Source organism: Rhinolophus sinicus, chromosome 2 (genome assembly GCF_057876585.1).
Source record: "Rhinolophus sinicus isolate RSI-liver-muscle chromosome 2, RSI-T2T, whole genome shotgun sequence".
NCBI classification, from domain to species: Eukaryota; Metazoa; Chordata; class Mammalia; order Chiroptera; family Rhinolophidae; genus Rhinolophus; species Rhinolophus sinicus.
The window spans coordinates 21,260-37,632 of record NC_142502.1 but is presented as its reverse complement, the minus strand read 5'-3'; the positions used below and the strand labels follow the sequence as shown (position 1 = coordinate 37,632).

Genomic DNA, 16,373 nt, shown 5'->3' with positions numbered 1-16,373 from the left:
TGGAATCGCAGGTCCCAGTGTTGGGAGGCTTACTTCCTCCCTGGCTCCTTCCTTGGGTTGAGCTAAAATCCTCCATCCTCCGAGTGTCTCTCTTTGGATCCTAAATGTAGCCTCCTTCAGCTCCCTGAGCATCTGTTCTACCCAGGAGGGGACATGGAAATTGAGGGGGACTGAGGCTAGAGCAAGCAGGGCTTCCACTCCCCACCCCTCACAGCTCCTCCCTCCCCAGAAGCGAAGGACCCTCAGGCACTTCCCACAGCTCACCACCCTTTGTTTTCTGCAGAGCTCCCGCCTTGATCCACCACCTGAAGGAGACTGGGAATGTCTCCAGGTGGGTAGGCCTGTCCCCATAGCAGGACCAGGGTGGTGAGGGGTCTCCCATGTGTCTGCCATGGCTCCCTCAGCAGCTGGTGCCTCCTGGGAGGCAGCCAACCTTGGGGACAGGGACTGGGCTGGTAGGTGGGGTCTCAGCCTCCCTGGGACCTCAGGCCACCAGTTGTGCTTCAGGGGTCTGTTTCCTTAAGTGTCAGATCCCGGGTTGGGCCACATTAGAGATTTTCAAGTGTCCATAACAACAGATATCAGCCCATTTGAAACTCAAAGTGGCCAAACAGCTGCTCAATAGAAATAGAAAAGGTGACCCACATGACAGCCCCAGCCCAGTCCCATGGAGACCTTCCCGCTCAGAGGACGCCAGTGAACACGCTCACCCAGGCTGTTTGAAACACCAGAGTTTCCCATGAAAGACACAGGCACGTAATCCCTCCCCCACTTATTCCTCAGCGCCCCTTTCCCTCTTTCTCCTCCACCCAGGATGAGCTCCCGAACATTTAGAAAGCTCAGTAGCGAGGATGGGTGTGTGTGTGTGTGTGTGTTTCTGGACATTTGATTCTGTTCCACTGGGTTGTGTCCAGTTTTATGCCAGTACCATATCGTTCTCATTTCGTAGCTTTGGAATACAGTCTGAAGTCAGGAAATGTGATGCCTCTAGCTTTGTTCTTTCTCAGGATTGCTTGAGCCAGTGGAAGTCTTACGTAGTCTATGCATTTTAGGAGTTTTTCTTTTTATGTGAAAAATGACACTGGAATTTTGATAGAGATTGCATTGAACTATATTCATGGCTTTGGGTAGTAGAGACATTTTAACAGTATGAATTGTACCATTTCATGAACACTGCATATCCTTCCATTTATTTGTGTCTTTTTCAATTTTTTTCCGTCAATGTCTTACAGTTTTTTGTTTACAGATATTTTAATTCCTTGGTTAAACTTACTCCTAAGTATTTTATCATTTCTGAAATTATTGCAAATGAGACTGTTTTGTTTCTCTTTTTCTGATCGGTCTTTGTTAATGTATAGAAAGAATCTAATTTTTCTGTGTATTTTGTATCCTTACTGGATATATTTACCAGTTCTAACAGATTTTTTTGGTGGGATCTTTAGGACTGTCTACATACAAAAGCATATCTTCTGCAAACAGAGACAATTCTTCTGTTCTGGTTTGGACGTCTTTTATGTCTCGTTCTTGCCCAACTGCTCTGGCTGGGACTTCCAGTAGCACATTGAATAAAAGAGGTCAGAGTGTAGACCCTGGTCTTTTTCCTGATCTTAGAGGGTAAACTTCCAACCTTCCAACCTTTCACTGTTGAGTGTGATATTAGCAGTCACATGTGCCCTACATTTTGTTGATGTAGGTTCCATCTATACCTAATTTGTTGAGAGTTTTATTTGTAAAAGGCTGTTGAGGTGTTAGGGTTAGGGACAGTCAGGATCAAGGACAGGGTTAAGGGTCAGAATAAGAGTCAGGGTCGATGTTAGACGGCTAATGTCATGGTCAGAGGGTCACAGTTTAGAGTGTAAGGATCAGGGTTGAGGGTCTCAGTGTCCAGCGGTAGGGTTTACATTTAAGGTTGGAGGTTCGGAGTTAGGATTAGAGGGTTAGGGTCGGTTTAAGCCTTGCTGGCCCACTTCCTTTCCCTTCTTGATCTCTGTGAGGCTTCTAAGGTTGGACAGGACTCGCTCAGGGTCACTCATGATCAGGGTTTGAGGGGACCATTCGTTGTCTGTCCCACAGTCCTGGACTCTGGTCACTGGTTTAAATCCAACTCAACCACAGTCCAGGGCTGTGGAGGGCCTGAGTCACACAGGGTTTCCACCTGCCTTCCCACCAGGGAAGGGGTGGCAACCCCCAGTTCCAGCTCAGCCCTGACACATGAGGGCACTCAGTAGACACGTGTTGATTTATACAGTACTGGGTGCAATGACCTGCCAGCCGCAAGGTGCAGCCTTCCTGAGGGCTGGTGGGGCCCTCCTGGGACTAGCTGTCTCCTTCTTCCCATCCAAGTGGGCGGCAGGAGACAGTAATGTCTCAGGCAGGACGGCCCCAGGCCTCTGACTATCCAGGGAGGCATTGCGGTCCTCCAGCTCAGGACAGCCATGCCCTATCAAGCCCCCAGGGCCAGTTACTGAGCTGACCATGGTGCTGGGGCAATTGAACAGCTACCTGGGCAGTGTAGACAGCCCCTTGGGATGTTTCACTTCCCAACATCCATGTGGTGAGACAAGTACCTCCTATCTCACAACCCCTTAGCTGGCCAAGAGAGGTGAGAACCCTGCAACCATTAAATGTGGCCCTGGCCACAACAGCCACAGAGCAGCCCGTGGCCCTGAAATCCTTTGGCCTTCCGGTGGTAACAAGCCTCTGACGTTCACACTCAGTGAGGATCACAGATGTGGGTGCAGCTGCGTCTCCCAGTGGGCAGTCTCACACTGTGGCCAATAAGAGAGTGAGAAGTGGGACCTGCCAGGCCCAAACTCACCCTTAAACTTGCCTCTTGCAAGCACTGATTTATTTCTGCCCTTAAAAAGTATTAATTTGTTTTACTTCAGTAAGTGTGTCCAGTCCCTTGAAATCAAAAAAGTCCTCGCTGACACAGCAGAATCAATAACCCCTGAGACTCCCTCTGGACGGTGTCCTCACTGGGCAGGGCACATGGGGGGGGACATGAGGATACTGGGTGGGGTCAGGGTTAGGGTCTCTCTCTCATGTGTGCATGGTTCCCATATGTGTGAATTAAATCTGCTTATTTTCTCTTGTAAATTTGTCTCATGTCTATTTGATTATTAGAACAGCCAGAAGAACCTTGAGGGTAGAGGAAAATTTGTTCCTCCCCCACCAAAGCAAGTAATGAAATAGTTAATGAAAGGCGAAATTTGGGAGTGTATCTACATCACCGTGTCATGACAAAAGATTCAACAATTTAACTAAAGTAACTTAGTCTCAGGACTGAGTGATTAGATTAATGAAATATGTGACAATCCTCCAACTTAACTTCTGATGTGAAACTTTTATTACAGATTCAAAGATGGGAATGAAGAGGACTAAAAGTTTTGCCTGTGGGGATATTGACTTTAAGTTGGTTGTTGGGAAACAAAAGAATCTGAAACAGCTTTTGACCCTCCCTCTTTCCTGCCTAAGAGATTCAAATGGAAAGACCTAGTTTAGGAGGGGAACTTGGCATAAACTCCTTAGCATAAGGCGGGAAGACGCCCACTGGAGTCTGCTGACCACCCCTCCCCCATGTCCCATTATTTTCTGGGTAGACTAACAATGAGTGTACCACTCTTCCTAAATTACCTGCCAAGCACCCAATCTGACCTCGCTGCCTTTGGAATTTTTACACGTATGTGAATTCCCCACGTGCATATGTTAAAATTTGATTTTATCTTACTCTGATTCTATTAATTGTGTGACCAGCTGAGCTAGAAGAAGTTATTACCATAGGCAGAGAGCACAAGGTCACAAGAAGAAGGGGGAAGAAAGTAAGATGTGAGGGGAAACAAAACAGAAATGCAATCATTCCGAAGAAAAGGTGTTAGCTACAGATAATTGTGAGGGATTACAACACTATTAGCATCTCAGTCAGGGAAAAATTCCTAAGACAAGGTGCAGCTACAGGTAATTGTAATGGGTTATAACACTATTCGCATTGCAGGCAGGGAAAAATCACCACTTGTGTCCCCGAGACAGTTCCTACAAGGGAATCCCTCCTCCCGTTAGGAAGGAGTCATCAACAAAGACACGCCCTGGGAATGCGCTGGAAACGCCCAGAGATCACCTGTGACTCCACCTTTGAATATTTCCCGCCCTCATTCAGATATAATCCTAAATTTTCTTTGTTCTCTCACAGTTGCTCTCTTGGTGGTCTTGTGCATGCCTGCATTTTGGAAATATATTTTCTTTCTTTTAGTAAATCCTTGGCCGGCTTGCCTTTGTTCATGATGCATTGTTCCTACGTCCTGGAATGCCTTCCTGGGATGATACAAAGACCTCATCTCCTCTAACACTCAAGATGAGAGCAAAATAATTTTTTTAAGCCCCCACAGTATTGGGGAGACTGCAAGGAGAATTACTGCCTGGGGCACTGCTAGCGCCTGGAAACCGCTGCAGCTGGGAGCTCAAGGACATCTGCAGGCAGAGGTAAGCGGTGTTTTTGTTCACCTTGCCATCCTTCCTGGTCTATTTCTGTGGGGTTGGGGAGAATCTAGAAGTGCTGCATGTCCCTTTCCTCTCTTCTACATGTAGACTGGCAGGAAAAAGTGTTTATCAAGCTAGCTTCTTGGGAGTAGCAACTCGCAGGTTTTCTTTATTGATTTTCCCCTCCCAGAGATGGTTATTTTTTGTGTCTATGTCTCTTGTGTCATTTGTTGTAACAAGGAAATACCACAGGGACCGAAAGCCTTTGGCTTCGTTGTTTAAGCTGTGAAAAGGCTTATCGGTTTGAGTAGCTATTAAAATCCTATCTTCAGTGGTCAGACTATGGATCCTTCGAATTGGAAAAACTTCTAAATTGGAATATGTGTCAGAGAACTCTTGTGACAAACAGCTGTTTGATTGGACCCTAGAGAAAGACCCCATTTTCAATACAAATGAATACAAGGAAATTTAACTACATTCTTAATGTTTTCAATGAGTATTTAGCTTCTTGGGTCATATCAGATGCTAATATCGGTATTAGGTTTAAAAAAGGCAGAAGAGAAAATCAAGAGATGTGCAAATGTTAAAAACCTTTCTGGAGATTTAAGATTTAGAGACCAGTTATGTTGAAACAGGTTTTAAAGGATTTAAAACAGGATTGACAAAAAATGGAAGCTGATTTCTCAGTCTGATAGAAATGAGAAAGTCTCAGCATCTGCCCCCGGGCTCTCTGCTGAGTAGATCTGAAATGTAAACATAGCCCACAACTGCCCCACGCCTGCTGAGCTAAATAAAATAAAAACTTGAAAACGGGCACTTTTAACAACACAAGCCTCCCTCGTCCAGCCTAGCTCCCCTTTTCCTGCCTCCTTAATGACTGAAGCATAAATAAAACCCTGAGCACAATCATCTTAGCAGTAGACAGGAAGACTCCATGCAGGAGCCTCATAAAACTTTACCTGCCACGTGTGTTCAGCTTTTCCTTAATTACCTGTGAATCTCCCATTTTTACATACAACGTCGAAGAGCCCACTCCCACCCTTGTAGAAAATGTCATATTTACCTGATGTCTCCTCACTGTCTTTGGAAATTTCATGGTTATGTTAATTCTAGGTGCGCATGTATTACAATTCCTGGTCTCTGTCTGTGGGGTTGGGTAGAAGTTAGAAGGTTGCAAGGCTTTTGTCTCTTCTGATTTTAGATTGGCAGAAAAAAAATATCTGTGAACTTCTTGCCTATACATAGATAGTCCAGGGTTTTTATTCTTTCCTCCCACAGATGTTCACTGTTTCCTGTGTCTGTGTCTTGGATGTCGTTTGTCCTAAGAAGGCACTACCATGGGGGCAGAACACAGGCACAGGCTGCCGTAAGCCTGTCGTTGGAGCCGGCCCCACAGGCTGGGGAGTTAAACGCTTCTCTCCAGACTGGCGTCTGCGGAGACAAACTTTGCTCTGGGTCCCTGTCTAGAAACCGCTTGAGGTTTTTCTTTCCTTCTCGTTCTGTGTCCCAGGAGCTTGGCTTTGTGACCGAGGAAGCTAATCCTCTCTCGTCCCCACCATCGGCCAGGTGCACATACTCCATTGCACCTGGTGGCCAGTGGGAGAAGCTGGGGTTCCCAGTGCGCCTCTGCCTGGCTGTGCCAGCTCCCAGGGGAGTGTGTCCTGAGGGGCCTCTGCCCATAAGGGGCATCTGTCTCCCCAGCCTTCCTTACCCGTTAGTGCTGGACAGATCCCAGTCTAGTAGCACCTCCCAGGGACCACGATTTAGTGGGTTTGGGGCTGAATGTGCCTTTCGTTTTGTGGGAGACCGGAGACAACCTGTCCATTCCATCATTCCTACTGCCTGTGTGACGAAAGTCTGTGCTTTCTCTTATTGTCTTTGTTTACTATCTGCTCTGGGGGGGGGGGTGGGCTGCGTCCTCTGCACTCCGTATAGAGGGGCCTCTGGCTTCCTGGCCTGACCCTGAAAAACTTTTTGTATAAAACTAGAAACTTTTTGTATAAAGGTAAATGCTTTCTCAAACCACACCTTTTGGTTAAGTAGCTCAAGTGAGAATACAGGTAGGGAGTTATTCAAATATGAAACACAACAAAAGAAGTCTGAATTCTCAGAATCTTTGCTTATGTCCTAAAGTGTCTGATAATATGTAGATAACAAAATATTGCTATTAAGTCTTTTTGCCATTTATTTCATTTGTATAGTAACCATATTGAGAAAAATCTCCAATCATTGGATTATAATTTTTATAAGTTACACTTAGAAAACTAATATTTCCAGTGTTCAAATTCTGATGATAGAGCACTCTTAAAAGTGTCTTTCTGGAGGTGCCCGGTTAGCTCACTTGGTTAGAGCGTGGGGCTGAGAACACCAAGGTGGCCTGTTCAATCCCCACATGGGCCACCGTGAGATGCACCCTCCGTGAAAAAAGAAATAAAAGAAAAAATAGAAAAAACGTCTTTCTGTGTTTTATAAAATAAAGCTGTAAATGACAATGATATATAAGATAAATGTGTATGTTAAAAAAAATCACCTGACTTAGACCGATGGGTTTATTTCTGGGCCCTCAATACCATTCCATTGATCTCTATGTATATCTCTACGCCAGTGTCACCATGTTTTCCTTACTGTGGCTGTGTACTAAGAATTACGTTTGGGAAGGGTGAGCCTCAACTTGATTTGGTTTTTGAAGATTGTTATGGCTCTTTGGGCTTCCTGGAAATTCCTATGAATATTAGGATCAGCTTATGCGTTTTCCCCCAAAGGCCCTGGGGCCTTTTCATAGGAATGACACTGAATCCGTACATCGCGTCTGTTCTGTTGCCTCTGACCAATTTCCATCATCAGGGGATAGCCTCACCTTTATTTATCTAGGTTTTCTTTAATTTTAATTTCTTTCAGCAAATAAAGACATTGTTTTGTAATTTTCAACGTAGAAGTCTTGCACTTTGATTAAAAGTATTCCTAAGTATTTTATTAATGTTCATGTTATTTAAAATGGACTAGTTTTCTTAAACTCCTTTTGAGATTATTCCTTGCTAGTGTATACAAATAAAACAGATTTCTGTGTATTGCTATTTTGTCATTTAACTATGATATGGAACATTATCACATCTCTGTAAGTGATATAGATCTTTATATTCTGTTTTTGTGACCTACTTCTGATTTGACTGGTGAGGGGCTATTAGTGCCCCACAGGGCTACAGTTGGGGCTGAGGTGTGGAGTGTGGTGCTGAGTTAGGGGTTAAGGTTAAGATTATGGTTTACAGTTTGGTTATGGTTTATGTGTATTGTTTATGGCTACATGTGTGTTATATGGTTTATGGGACTGATCATGGATTACGTTAACAGTTCATGGCTATGTGTTTTTGGTTATAGTTTATGGTTATAGTTATGGTTTACAGATATGGTTCCTAGTTTGTGGCTTCTGGTGATAGTTTAGTATTATGGTGAGGGTTTAGGTTATGGTTTATAGTGATGGTTATAGTGATGTTTATGGTTGTAAGGTTTTACAGTTTATGTTAAGGTTAGATGTAGGCTTAGGGCTAAGGGTTTAGTGTTTAGGTTTTAAAGGTTAGGTTTTAGGTTTGGGTTTAGGGTTAGGGCTCAGTGATGTGGAATCTGTTGCTTTCCTGACCCAGCATCTGTTCTCTGGCCCCAGTCCAGCACCTCAGCTTCCAGGGAACCTCCCCTCAGTTGCTTCTGGTCCTACCTGCCATATCAGAATCGAGACTTCCTGGGTGCGGGAGATGAGGATACTGGGTGGGGACCGATCTCAGGGGAACTTCCGAACTGCTTTGCCCCCTTTCCTTCCCTGTCCCAGGAGAGGGAACTCCAGAGCAATGTGATGAGAATAAGCCGGAGGAAGAGGTCCTGAATGGCTAATTGATTATTATTTGCCTTATTTTAGGTCCATTTTGTTAATGGCAATCATCCATTTCAATGCAATAGGTTTATTTTATTTTAGTTTTACTTCCTCCTCTCTTTTCAGAATTGTGACACTCAGCGAACAAATTCTAATGCACTAGTGTTCACCAAAGTCTGTATTTTATTCAGGTTCCTGCATTCAGGCTCGGTCTCAGTGCTGGCACCTCTAGCTGTTACTGCCGACACCAGACAGGTTAATGCTGACAGCTGGGGTACCTGGTGAGTGAATTGGGGTGTTATGATAGGAAATGAGACCTGGAGAAGAACATGAGGCCTGATAAAGTCTCAACACTGTGCTGATGATAGAGACTTTACTCTCTAGCTCAAGTGAAGCTGTTGGTGGTTGTAGGCACAGGAAGAGACAAGATTAGATCCCTAACTTAGTTAGAAAGATCTACCCGGTCACAGTGTGCAGGTTGCACTGGACGAGAGAGGGACGGGAAGCAGGGAGACCAGTGAGAAGACTGCGAGAGGTGGTGCTGGCCTGAGCTGAGGCGGGCACCATGAGTTTGAAGAGGAGTGGGGGTGAGAAGACCAGGGAGGGGCCGTGCCAAGCGGTGTCATGAGGATGAAGCTGGCACAGGTGCCGCAGTCAGCACTCAGGGGACTGTGGCTGTGTGCACACCAACAGGAGAGCTCATTCTGCCACAGGGACACTATTGGCTAAACTCGAGATCCTTCCAGCCCATAGAGGTAGAGAAAGGACTGAGAGGCGGAGTGAGGGCCCATCATATGTGGGGCAGGAGCTGACCTGCTTCATGTCACTGATCTCACAGCCACCTGAGAGGGAGCAGTTATCCCCACCTGACAGGTGAGGAGACTGACTTTCCATGTCTTTGCCTGAAGTCACACACTAGTATGTGGAGGGGACAGTCGCCAGCTCCACCTGTTTGGCGCTCAGGCACCCCCCCCCCCCCAATGGAAGGGGTCATCCCAGACTCCATTCTGAGCAGCCTTGAAGCTCCTGTCAGTAGTGACCTCAGAGGAAGGGAACATGGGGGAAAAGCAGAGCCATGCCCTGGGCTGAGGAAGAAGAGATTTTAAAAGGCCCGAGCTCAGGCCTGTCATACCTGTGGGGGAGTCGTCAACACAGGGATCTGGTGTTGCATCTCCTCCTGGGAAGGGCCAGGCCACCACCTCCCTCCCCACCTGTCTCCATCACCAGCTGCCTGCCCTGGTCCCACCCCAAAACCTGCCTGGGTGAGTGCATGGCAAGGTGGACCATTAGGTCATGTGCAGATTTTCTTCAATAGAATGACCATGACTCCACCCAACGCTTCAAGGACTATTTAGATCACTTTTTGTTTGTTCAGGATCCCATGTATGCAAGCTCTACTGGCCCATGTGGGCCCATTTCGGTCCTGGTTTTGGACTCAGAACTGTGTTAGAATCACTGTCCCGTTTAATTACCTGTGCATGGAGATACTAATTGTTTCTGCCTTTTCCGTGAAATGGGATCAGTAGGTGAGCTGAGGCCTGTGAAGGGCCTGTAACAGGATTTATCTCAAAGAGAATGTAGTCCCGGGGCCTGGATTCTCATTTTAAGGCCAGTGGGCAGGGAAATGCTCTCTGCTGCCATCTCGTGTACATATGGGGAATAACTCCTGGTTGCAGGTGATCATGAAAAGTTATTCTCTGCTGCCATCTCGTGTACATATGGGGAATAACACCTGGTTGCAGGTGACCATGAAAAGTTATTCTCTGCTGCCATCTCGTGTGCATTTTGGGAGTAACACCTGAGTGGAGGTCAAGATAAGCTCTTTCCAAAGGCTTCTGAGCCAATGTGTCACACCCAGGGCTGTGCCCTGGAAGCTGCCCGCTGGAATGTGGGGTCCTGGAGGTGAAACCCGGCGCACGGCTTGGCACACCTGAATTAACTACCTTCTCACCTGGCTCTTACCTATGCTGCCTTACGTCACTCTCCCCTCTTGCCTCCCGACCTTCCCGAAAGCCATTTTAAAATTAAAACCGTGCTTAGAGAGCCTCTGTAAGACAGCACATCTTGAGGAAGTGCAGTGCAAACTAAACATTTATTTTTCTTGTAAAAGAGGCAGCCCAGGAGGACCAGACCAAAAGATCTGAGAGCCGAAAGCCTGGGCATGGAAAGACCACGGTGAGGCCTGCATGAGCCAGACAGCAGCCCCAGGGAGAGCTGGGGAGGCAGGCTGTGGTGGGATCCCAAGCTCTGGCCTGGGCACTGGGGCTGAAGGGGCCTTGGGGCCTCCACTCCTGGTGCAGCATTTGCAGGGGGAGCTGAACACCAAGCTCTTGGGGCAGCTTTGCTGGAACAGCCACTGCCCTGCACAGCTGTGGTAGCTGGACCTGTCGGTGGATTGGGGTAGAGTCCCTCAGCTTTTCCCTGCCATAAGGTGTCTTCTCCAAGGGTGGGTCCACCCTGAGGTCCAGAGTGCTGGCCTGGTGTGGATACTCCAGTCCTTGGGGATCTACGGGCTTATATGGAAGACCTGGGAAAACAGTGCAGAGCCAGCCAAGGACATCCCGGGAGATCCCAAACACATAGCCCACACCCAGTCAGTAACCATGGGCTGGCAGCAGCTCAGCACCCCACACCCAACATTCTTTGTCTATTTTTGCCCCCGTCTGACCTCCTTTAGTCTCTGTCGACATCTGTCTGTCTGACTAGCTTCAAGATATTCATGAAACATCTGCTCTTGTCATCATCCTGCAGTGACCCTTTCAAGTACCCAAGAGACCTTACTTCACCCCTAGCTTGGCATGTGTTAGCTACACACGTTCCCTTTCTATCTCCCTACCTCTCCTGTATGTGGGGTCTCTGACTCTTTCCTGTGTGCGGGGTTCCCATGTGTATGTATTAAATCGGCTTATTTTCTCTTGGCTAATCTGTCTCATGTCTGTTTGATTATTAGAGCAGCCAGAAGAAACCTTGAGGGTAGAAGACAGTTTGTTCCTTCCCTCCACCTGAGCAAGTCACCTAAGCAGGGTAGTTACTAAAAGGTGAAGTTTGGTATTGTATCTACATCACTGCATCATGAAATAAGATCCAACAATTTAACTAAAGTAACTTATTCTCCGGATTGAATGATTAGAACAATGAAATACGGAACAATCTACCAATTTAACTTCTGGATGTGAAACTTGTATTAAAGTTACAAAGGTGGGAATGAAGACGACCAAAAGTTTTATCTTTGTGCACATTGACTTTAAGCTCCTTGTTAGGGAACAAAAGACTCTGAAACAGCCTTTGACCCTCCCCCCTTCCTGCCTAAGAGATTCTGATGGAAAGACCTGGTTTAGGGAGGGAACCTTGGCATAAACTCTTTAGCATAAGGCGGGAAGACGCCCAGTGGAGCCTGTTGACCACCCTTCCCCCATGTCCCATTATTTTCTGGGTTGACTACCAACAATTTACCTCCTGAGAGTGTGCAACTCTCCCTAAATTACCTGCAAAGCACCCAATCTGACCTCGCTGCCTTTGGAATTTTTACACGTATGTGAATTCCCCATGCGCATGTGTTAAAATTCTATTTTACGTTAATCTGATTGTATTAATTTTATGATTAACTCAGCTAGAAAAACTTATTACCATAGGTAGAGAGCACAGGGCCACAGGGAGATGGGGGAGGAAAGGAAGGAAGATGTGAGAGGAAACAAAGAAAACAGAAATGCAATCATTCGTAAGAGAAAGTGCAGCTACAGCTAATTGTGATGGATTATAACACTATCAGAATTCCAGGCAGGGAAAAATTCCTAAGAAATGCTACAGCTACAGCTAATTGTAATTGTCCATAACGGTATTCGCATTGTAGGCAGGATAAATTCTCCACCCCAGGAGGAGGGGAATCCCTCCTCCTGGTGGGAAGGAGGCATCAACAAAGACAGGCCCTGGGAACGCCCTAGAAACGCCCATAGATCACCTGTGACTCCACCCTTGAATATTTCCCGCCCTCATTCAGATATAATCCTAACTTTTCTTTGTTCCAGTGCAGTCACTCTCCTCGTGGTCTTGTGCACTCCTGCATATTGGGAATATATTTTGTTTCTTTTATTAAATCCTTGGCCTGCTTTCCTGTGCTCATGATGCATTGTTCCTAAGTCCTGGAATGCCTTCCTGTGGTGATAGATACAAGGACCTGATCTCCTCTAACACACAAGATGAGAGCAAAAGAATTTTTTTTAAGCCCCACAGTACTGGGGAGCCTGTGAGGAGAATTACTGGTTGGATTACAGCGCCTGGAAACTCTGCAGCTGGGAGCTCAAGGACATCTGCAGGCAGAGGTAAGCGGTGTTTTTGTTCACCCTGTCATCTTTCCTCGTCTATTTCTGTGGGGTTGGGGAGAATTTAGAAGTGCTGCGTGTCTTTTTTCTCTTTTCTACATGTAGATTGGCAAGAAAAAATGTTTGTGAAGCTGGTAGCGACTCAGGTTTTCTTTATTGATCCTTTCCTCTCAGAAGTGGTCATTTTTTTCTGTGTCTGTGTCTTGTGCCGTTTGTAATCAAAAGAAAATACCAAGGGGAGAGGGAGGTGGTAGATGAGGGTAAAGGGGATCAAATATATGGTGATTGCAGGAGAACTGACTCTGGGTGGTGAACACACAATGTGATTTATAGATGATGTAATACAGAATTGTACACCTGAAACCTATGTAACTTTACTGAAAATTGTCACTCCTATAAACTCTAATTAAAAAAAGAAAGAAAATACCACCGGGACAGAAAGCCTTTGGCTTCCTTGGTTAAGCTAGTAAAAGGGCTTTTTGGTTTGAGGAGCTATTAAAATCCTATCATCAACGGTCATACCACAGTTGCTTTGAATTGGAAAAACTTCAAATTTTGAAACTGCGTTGGAGAATTTTCATGGGAAACAGCTGTTTTATTGGAACCTAAGAGGAAGACCACATGTTTAATACAAACGAATTCAAGGAGATTTAACTTTTGAATTAGTTCTTCAGCTTGTTGGGTCTTAAAAATGCTAATGTCAACATTAGGTTTAAAAAAAGCAGAAGGGAAAATCAAGAGATGTGCAAATTTTTAAAAACTGTATTTCGATCTAATATTACGAGAATCGGTATGTTGGAACAAGTTCTAAGGAATGTAATAAGTGATCAGGAACTTGACCAAAATTGAGGCGGCTTTTTCAGTCTGATACAAATTAGAGTCTCAGCATCTCCCCCAGGTCCTCTGCCGAGCAGATCAGAAATGTAAACACAGCCCACAACTGTCTGAGGCCAGAGAGCCGAGCCAAGGAAAATAAATTGCAAAAGGGGCATTTTTAACAATACAAGCCTCCCTCTTCCAGCCTGACTCCCCTTTTCCTGCCTCCTTAAAGACTGTGAAGCACAAATAAACCCTGACCACAATCCCCTTAGCAGTAGACAGGAAGACTCCATGCAGGAGCCTCACCAAATGTACCTGCCACGTGTGTTCAGCCTTTCCTGAATTACCTGTAAATCTCCCATTTTTACATCTGAAATCTAAGAGTCCACTCCCACCCTGGTCTAAATGTCATATTTACCTGATTTCTCCTCGCTGTATTTGGAAATTTCATGGTGATGTGAATTCTAGGTGCGCATGTATCATAATTCCTGGTCTCTGTCTATGGGGTTGGGTAGAAGTTAGAAGGGGTGCGAGGCTTTTTTCTCTTTTCTGAATTTAGATCGTCAGAAAAAAATATTTCTGCAGCTAACTTCTTGCACCTAGAGACTCTATATTCTTTCCTCCCAGAGGTGTTCGTTTTCTCTTATATCTGTGTCTTGCATGTCGTTTGTCCTAAGAAGTCACTACCACGGGGACGGAACACAGGCACAGGCTCCCGTAAGCCTGTCGTTGGAGCCGGCCCCACAGGCTAGGGAGTTAAGCGGTTCTGTCCAGACCGGCGTCCCCACCATCGGCCAGGTGCACTTACTCCGTTGCACCTGGTGGCCAGTGAGATAAGCTGGGGTTCCCAGTGCGCCTCTGCCTGGCTGTGCCAGCTCCCAGGGGAGTGTGTCCCGAGGGGCCTCTGCCCATAAGGGGCATCTGTCTCCCCAGCCTTTCTCACCCGTTAGAGCTGGACAGATCCCAGTCTAGTAGCACCTCCCGGAAACCACGATTTAGTGGGTTGGGGCTGGAGGTGCCTCCCATTTTGTGGGAGACCGGAGACACCCTGTCCACACCTCCATCCTGACCTCCTGGGTGACGAAGGTCTGTACTTTCTCTGACTGTCTTTGGGGGTGACCCTTTGGCTCTGGGAGGGCTGCTTCCTCTGTATTCTGTGTGGAGGGGCCTCTGGCTTCCTGGCCGGAGCTGTAAGGAGGCTGGTTGGTTGTCTCACTATTTAGTCCTCACTGTTCTTTTACAGACGATGGATCCTGGAATGGGAAAATCTTCTACATTTAAATTGTGTTACAGAGTTTTTGTGACTACCAGCTGTTTTCTTGTAAACCATCTTGTACGTTCTCTAAAGTTATTACTAATTCTGTTAATGTGTGATCCCTGTGTGAAACCACTTTATGTGTGGTAAGATGTTTTGTATCTGTGGATGGTGTTACTAGTGTAATATTTGATCGGTTTGAAGAAATTAAATGCTTATATAAATTAAGAAATAAAATAGAAACTAACCCAAATGCTTTTCAGAATCAGATGATGTGGTGAAATATTTGATATTAAAGCTGGTTATAGTTTGGGTTTATCACATAGTTATATCTGTGAAAGTCATTAACATAAAATATATTTTAACTGGGTTTCTAAAAATAAGTTTGTTATCTGTGTTACAAAATGTGTCCAGAAAATAGCTTCGGTAATAATTGATTTTGACATCTAAAATTTTTAACTAATATGTAAGATTGATACAATGAAAATAAAAAATATGTAAACTTTTTAGCGATAATTATATTCTACATAAGCACTGAAAAGGTTTTCTACGTGTATTTGGTAATTTGAAACTTAACAGTTTTGCTATCTAAATTAATGATGGATATGCATTTAACGTCTGGACTATTTCCAAATAGGATAAAATAATGAAACACTGATTACTGAAAATAGATTTATCAACTTTTTGGTATTTATTGTAGAGGAACTAAATATATTGGTGTATTACTAAATATGTCTTCTGGTATATTAAAATTTTTGTGTGTGCTATGGGGATACATGTTTCTAGAAATTATTAATATGTTCATAATTATATTAATCTAAAGAATCCTGGAGTAGCTACACAATTATTTACTTAGTTTTCACTGCTGATTAAGATGGACATTGGATTGTTTAGGCCTCTGCTGTTGTGAACAGCGCTGCTGTGGATTCATGTATCAGTGTTTGTTTGAACATCTGTTTTTAATTTTGGGGGGTCTACTTCTAGAAGTGGACTTGTACCACATGGGAATTTTTTTACGGGTTAGAAATTCCCAACTAGAGTGCACTCAGGCCACCATTTTACATGTTCAGAAGGAACATTTAAGGGTTCTAATTTCTCCACATTGTTGCTGCCATTTGTTTTATTTTTCTCAATTATAGCCATTCTGTTTCATGTGAAGGGGTTTCACATTGTGGTTTTAATTTGTATTTCCATCATGGCTAATGATCTGTAACATTTTAATGTGCCTGTTGACCGTTTGTGTGTCTAATATGGAGAAGGTTCTATTCGGGTCATTTAAAAATTAAATTCCTATTTCCCCAAGTTGCTCACACACTGAAGTGCCGCAAACTTAGAAGAGCATGAACCGGCACAGGAGCCCCTGTGACATTGGGAGGGCGACTCCTCAGCATCTTCACCATTCCCTTTTCTACCAATCAGATGTTGAAAAGACTCATTTAGTCATTCAGACATTAAGTAATTTGGGTAAACCTATAGACACAATTCTGCTAAGTGTTCTGCAATAAAAGCTTATGTTTGTAGACCTCTCCCCATTTCCCAAAGCCCTTTCTGTATGTACTACTCTATTTGATTTTTGATTACGGATTCAATCTCCTTATTTGTTACAGGTCTATTCAGATTTTCTATTTGTTTGAGATTTAGT

The 16,373-nt window shown here is 44.8% G+C and overlaps 1 long non-coding RNA gene across 1 annotated transcript; it reads left to right on the top strand.

Moving 5' to 3' along the window:
• The first annotated feature begins 3,108 nt into the window (after positions 1 to 3,108).
• On the top strand, positions 3,109 to 7,544 carry LOC148758730 (uncharacterized). Its single transcript, XR_016019921.1, has 2 exons — positions 3,109 to 4,479; positions 5,755 to 7,544. It is a non-coding gene; the product is annotated as an uncharacterized LOC148758730 (long non-coding RNA).
• Positions 7,545 to 16,373: the final 8,829 nt, after the last annotated feature.